Source organism: Conger conger, chromosome 18 (genome assembly GCF_963514075.1).
Source record: "Conger conger chromosome 18, fConCon1.1, whole genome shotgun sequence".
NCBI lineage: Eukaryota > Metazoa > Chordata > Actinopteri > Anguilliformes > Congridae > Conger > Conger conger.
The window spans coordinates 18,418,836-18,424,871 of NC_083777.1; positions in this window are offsets into that span (position 1 = coordinate 18,418,836).

Below are 6,036 nucleotides of genomic sequence, written 5' to 3' on the forward strand. Positions count from 1 at the left end.
CCACCGTCATCCATATTTGGTTCTTGCTGGGTGAGCGGAGGGTACCGTACCTCGAGCGAGCTGCCAGGCACCCCAGTTCGAAGTGCAGAGGACTGTCCATATAGGGAGCGGTAGTCCCCAGTCCAAGCCACACTACTCTGGCCGTATATGGAAGGCCAAGAACTGTAACCCCGTCTTTCGACTCCATTGAGCATCGTATGCTACTGTCTACGGGATCCCTGACCTCCGAGTTTTTCGCCTTCTCAGAAAAATACATCCATGAGGGAGACGCCTGGTGTTTCTTTTTTTTTTTGTAATATAATTTACAATCGCCCGCGGTGCCGAAGCGTGCCACGGGGGATGAAGGTATACTTTATTTGCTTCTTTTATTTGTTATTGTTCGAAGAGTCTGGACTGAGTTCAGGCTTTCACTTCAAATCACATACCAACATACGGAGTGAAGCATGGTGTTGTGGTGTCGAAATGAGTTTGACAATTAGCCTTTTGTATTTAGAAAAGCACAGTGGGCTACTGCACGGCGGTGGAATTATCAGTACTGTTTCTTTGAGAGCAAAACTATTGCAACACTTGAATGAAATGCATTCCAGGCCCCTGCATTTGTTTTTAAACGTCCAAATCTTAGGATCTCAACAAAATGTTAGAATATATGGATATTATAATGAACTATGGTGTATGTTTTTATATCAGTTATTATTGGCAGAGTTATTTTAGCTTTTCAGCTTTTTGTTATCTTGCACAACTCCAAATCTTTAATCTTAATTTAGCTGTCCGCAGGCGAAAATAGGGTGTCGGTGTCTCAATGATCGGGGGCGGGGGTTGACTTCTATGGGCTTCGAGTTCTTTTCCGTGTGTGCGTTTGAGTAGCCTTCATGTCCTTAAGGAAGGACAAGGACTGGCGTTCCCAAACAAAGCTGTCTCATTCACTTTCGCAAATTCCCAACAGACATTAAACTCGTTTATCTTTATTCAGCATTTCATTCACAGTAATACGATTTCCTGTTCGACAGAAGGTGTTATAATGTATGGGTAGCTAATTTACAATAGTTAGTCACAATGACTCCTTGTAGGTAAATACCTTGAAAGGGAATGCATTTTGACGGGAAGAAATAACCAATGAGTTTATAAATGTTCGACCAGTACAAGATCCCTTTCAACAATAAATTAAGATGTACAACTTTCAGATGTTGATTAGTGTATCCTTTATAATTAAATCCAGACAGGAAGTACTGGGGCTTGAATGGCAAATTAAATCTCCTGCATACTTCCTTGTTTCACAGATTTAGTTTCAGTGGTGGAAGCCTCATATACAACTCAAGCTCAGGTCTCCTAAGGTCACAACCCCTGCAGAATTCAGATTTTCTGATAAGACTTGGGCCCAGTATTACAAAACTTTTAATCTCGATCAGAATTATCTGGATTTTGAAATATATTTGTTTGCTATACCAGATCAAATTGATCTTTTTGTTTTTGTCCCGGTTTTTCAAATAATTTTCAGATAGCATCATTCTGGTCCAGAGACCACAAGATCAAGATTACAGAATCTAGATTAGCGGCCGTTGGATACCTCTCGATCTGTTGGTCGAAACAACAATTAAGACAAATATGAGTGAACATGTAAAACATGTAATTCAGTTTGCAAATTAGTCCTATTCATCTGCATTAGTAGGCTACAAAACACATAGGCCAAAGTGCAGTTTTCTTTAGACCACGCTTTGTTTCAAGAACCCCACAAAACTATTTTATTGTCCATTTAGAATGGATATTGTTTTGGAAGGGTTTATGTTAATTCATGTGCAATCCCTGGATAAAACAATTTATTAAAAATGCATCAAGTGTCCCACATGTCCCTACATCAACCTTGAATCTATCCTGAATCCACCCTTTCAGTGGGATCAAGATTATCCAGATTTTGAGTATCAAAGCTATTCTAATCTCCACCATGGAATTGTGAAATGCACAAAAGATCTAGATTCAAAATGGATTCTAGGTAGGATTGGATTACAAAATTATCCCAATTTGTAGTATCAGGATCACATCTTCAAGTTTTGAAATACCCAATTTTTTAAATGTAATCCTATCCAATTACTCAAATCCTATCCAAAAAAGTTCTGAAATACTGGGCCTTGGAAATCAGGGGTCCCACAGTAACTAAAGTGCAGTTACAAATTATACTGTTTTTCATTATCAAACTAAATCATTGATCACATCAAAAATATGACACGAAGAGGGAAATCAGTTCTTATCCTAGTCCATTAAATCTTTGTAACTCTCCTATGAGGAGGATTCAGATTAGTGCTTAATGACTTCTTTAATTAATTATGTTTCTTGTAGTGCACTCTCAATGAAAATGCCATTATTCAATCTGTTGTATAGGAAATATGAATCATATTGATCCCCCCCCCCCCAGATATAGTTTATTCCCATCCTCCCAACCATTCACACAGACACACACCATCACCACGACCACCTTACAACAAAACTAGAGTATCAAATGCATGTCAGCCATTACAGCAGGGGTGTCCAACTCCAGTCCTGGAGGGCCGCAGTGTCTTTTTGGTTTCCTTTCTAACAACTGTCATTTAAAGCCTTGAGAACAAGGTGCGTTGATTCTTTAGCCAATCAATGACTTTAATGAACCACTGAGCCCTCCAATGAGCCCTCCAGGACTGGAGTTTGACACCTGTGCATTACACTGAAAAGGTCCTAGTGTCTGGCAGTGTTAATTTACACTGAAACCAAAAGAGCACAACGATTGACATTAACTGCCAGTATGGTTTCATGGCTCTGTCAGTCATTCTGCCTTTTAATTACCTGATGAGTGAACTGAGGTCTCTGATTACGCCAGATTACAACACAGGCGCCTGATGGCAGGACCCATACTGTTCTCTGCTCCTGTTGGTTAGATTCTGGAGATCGTTTTTTAAGAACCAGCACACACACACACTCCTGCCTATCGCGTGCTGTCCCTGCAGCAGACGCCTGCAGGGAGCTGAGAGGGTAAGACACATTTTTAGCAGAGTCACCATGTCCGAGGCACACGTGGCTCTGCAGAAGAGGCAGGCTTGCAGGGACAGCCCAAAACCAGTGTATGTGGAGAAGGTTCTCCTGTAAGAGCACATGTTTGTGTTAATTCAGCTGTTTGGGGCAGTCATGAGGGGGGTAAGGAGAGCAATTGGGTAGAAAAATGAAGAGTGTGGGGGGCAGGGGGGAGGGGTGTGTTTCAAGCTCACAGATGCTGACACAGCAGAAAGCTCCAAGAGCTCTATCTATAGCGCTCACTCCTGTGAGTGACAGACCAGACCTGCTGTCTAGAAAGAGACCAGACGGTCATCAGTGCACAGGCTGTGTCTGTGTGGGGCCCATAATTAAGGCTGCGTGTTTGTCACGGAAAATATTGGCTGAATTCATGGAGCAATCACGACAAAGTCGTTGAAAATCATGGAAAACTGCAAGTAGAAGAGTTTTTTTTAAACATGTATTTATCCAATGAATAGACCAGCAGTGGGAAACAAATTAAATAATATCCGCAATTGTAGCAATAGTATAACAAGTTACCGGCTTCTTGGAACAAAAAGCCTATGAGAAAAATGCATGGATAGGCTGGTGCATTTAATCACTTCATTCGTTCCACCAGGGAAAGAGCATGCTATTTTGCCTTTAACAGAACGTTGTTAGAAATAGAGCATTCTCAAATTGCATTACTAAAATAAAGCACGGTTACTGTATGTCTGCTTTATTATTTATTTAAAGCTTGTTTTGGTACATGTTGTACATTGCTAGATTTGGTCTTCCTTTTAAGGGGAAGTTGTGCTGGACAAGGGGCTGTCAAACAACTGACAAGGATGGGAATCTTGATCCCAGCGCATTTGAGAATCTCGAGCACTTTGTTCCTCCCAGCATTTGGTAATGTTGTTAAAATGTATATGCCTACGCAAATACCACTGTAGGCTATGTCACGGTAGGCAGTTACTCCAATACTTCCAAAGAATCATGGAAAGCACTAAAAATGAAGGGAATTGCAGAAATGGCAAAACGGAAAAAAAAAGGAATCTGGGACACCCATGACTTCTGTGGCAAACACCCAGCCTTACCCATAATTATCCACGGTTTGGAGTGTGAAGGGAACTAAAAAGTTTTTTATTTTTATTATTTATTTATTTATTTATTTTCTTCTTTCATGAGAGGCTTGCAATGCGAGCAGGACACCCAAAGTGAAGTGTGATCCTGACGGGTGTGTGTGACTGTCCCAGAGGAACAGCGCAGACCGTAGGGAGGAACCCGCTTCAGAGCTCTGCTTTGTGCGTCTGTGGGGAATGCTCGGGGGTCAGGTATACCTGCATTCACAAGCCCTGTGCTGTTGGACACACACCAAGGGAACAGTGGAAATAGGCGCAAGGCGAGAGCACAAATGACCAACGATTTGGGTGGCATTCCACCGGAGTGTTACCGTGTTGGGCATGGTATATTGTGTTTGGTGTGCTGGGTATGGCACCGTGTTTTGTCTGTTGGGCAGGGAATATTGTGTTTTGTGAGTTGGGCATGGCATATTGTGTTTAGTATGTTGGGCTTGGCATATTGTGTTTGGTGTGCTTGGTGTGGCATATTGTGTTTGGCAAGAATGGTAAATGGTTGGCATTTATATAGCACCTTTATCCAAAAGCACTGTACAATTGATGCTTCTCATTCACCCATTCATACACACACTCACAGACCAACAGCGATTGGCTGCCATGCAAGCACCAACTGGCTCGTCAGGAGCATTTTGGGGTTAGGTCAGGGACACTTTGACACGCCCAGGGTGGGAATCGAACCAGCAACCCTCCGAATGCTCTTACCGCCTGAGCCAATGTCGCCCCTTATATTGTGTTTGGTGTGCTGGCTGTGGCATTTTGTGAGTTGGGCATGGCATATTGTGTTTGGTATGCTGGATGTGGCGTATTGTGTTTGGCGAGTTGAGCATGGCATATTGTGTTTAGTGCACTGGGCATGGTATATTCTGTGTGAGAGAGGAAGGTGCTGTGGGATTCAGGTGACCCCGACACGCGGGATGGATCACTGAGATGGGAGGGGATTCTGGGAGAGCAGGAACACGGTTGCTGAACAGTGATATCACCCCCAAAATACACCCATGTGAGGAAGGCCCCCAAAACAGCCCCACTTAGCCCTCTCCTCGCAACAGAGGCGAAGATGGACACATCAATGCACAATTTTACATGCTCTTGATTCAATATGACTGAATATGGCATGAACCTAGTCGGTGTTATTTTTAGAATATATTAAAAGCGACACACAAATTGGCCACTTACATGTTGACTTACAGCATGGCATCCTATTTAGACCAATGTAGATTTCCTTATATAGATAATTTAATGTGCATAATTGTCATATTTTGTTACATGCATACTATCGATTTACATTTCTTTGGCGACAAATACAAAGCATCGATCTCAAAAGTAAGCAGTGTATCCAAATCTAAATATTTAGATTTTACCAGTTGCTATGAATCGCCAAAACATTTCTCTAAACCAAACGCATCGGGCAAGCTCTTGGCAATTTTGACCTACTGGAACCTGAAATGTACAAGCGTGTAAGCAACTGCTCCCTCTAGTGGCAGTCAGACGTGAACCTTGTAAAGGTTTATCAGGAAGCCCGCACCTCTCTTATCTACCCAGCAGCAAACTGAACTGGAGAGGGTGGGGACAGCACACCCTCTTTGTTGGGACAGAAGTCAGAGTGTACAGAGAATACAAAGAAAAGTGTTTGGGTCCTTAAACTGTGCTGTAAGGACCAGCTGACCCAGAGCTCAGAGATGAGGTGTGTGCGTGTGTGCGTGTGTGCGTGTGTGCGTGTGTGCGTGTGTGCGTGTGTGCGTGTGTGCGTGTGTGCGTGTGTGCGTGTGTGCGTGTGTGCTTCTGGGTACCTGCAGTATGAAGCTGATTCCAGTCTGTGTAGGTCACTGTTCCATTCATGAAAAACACATCTATAACAAACCTGTACTTCATGTTGAGTGAGGTGGGGTTGGCCAACTCCTGTCCA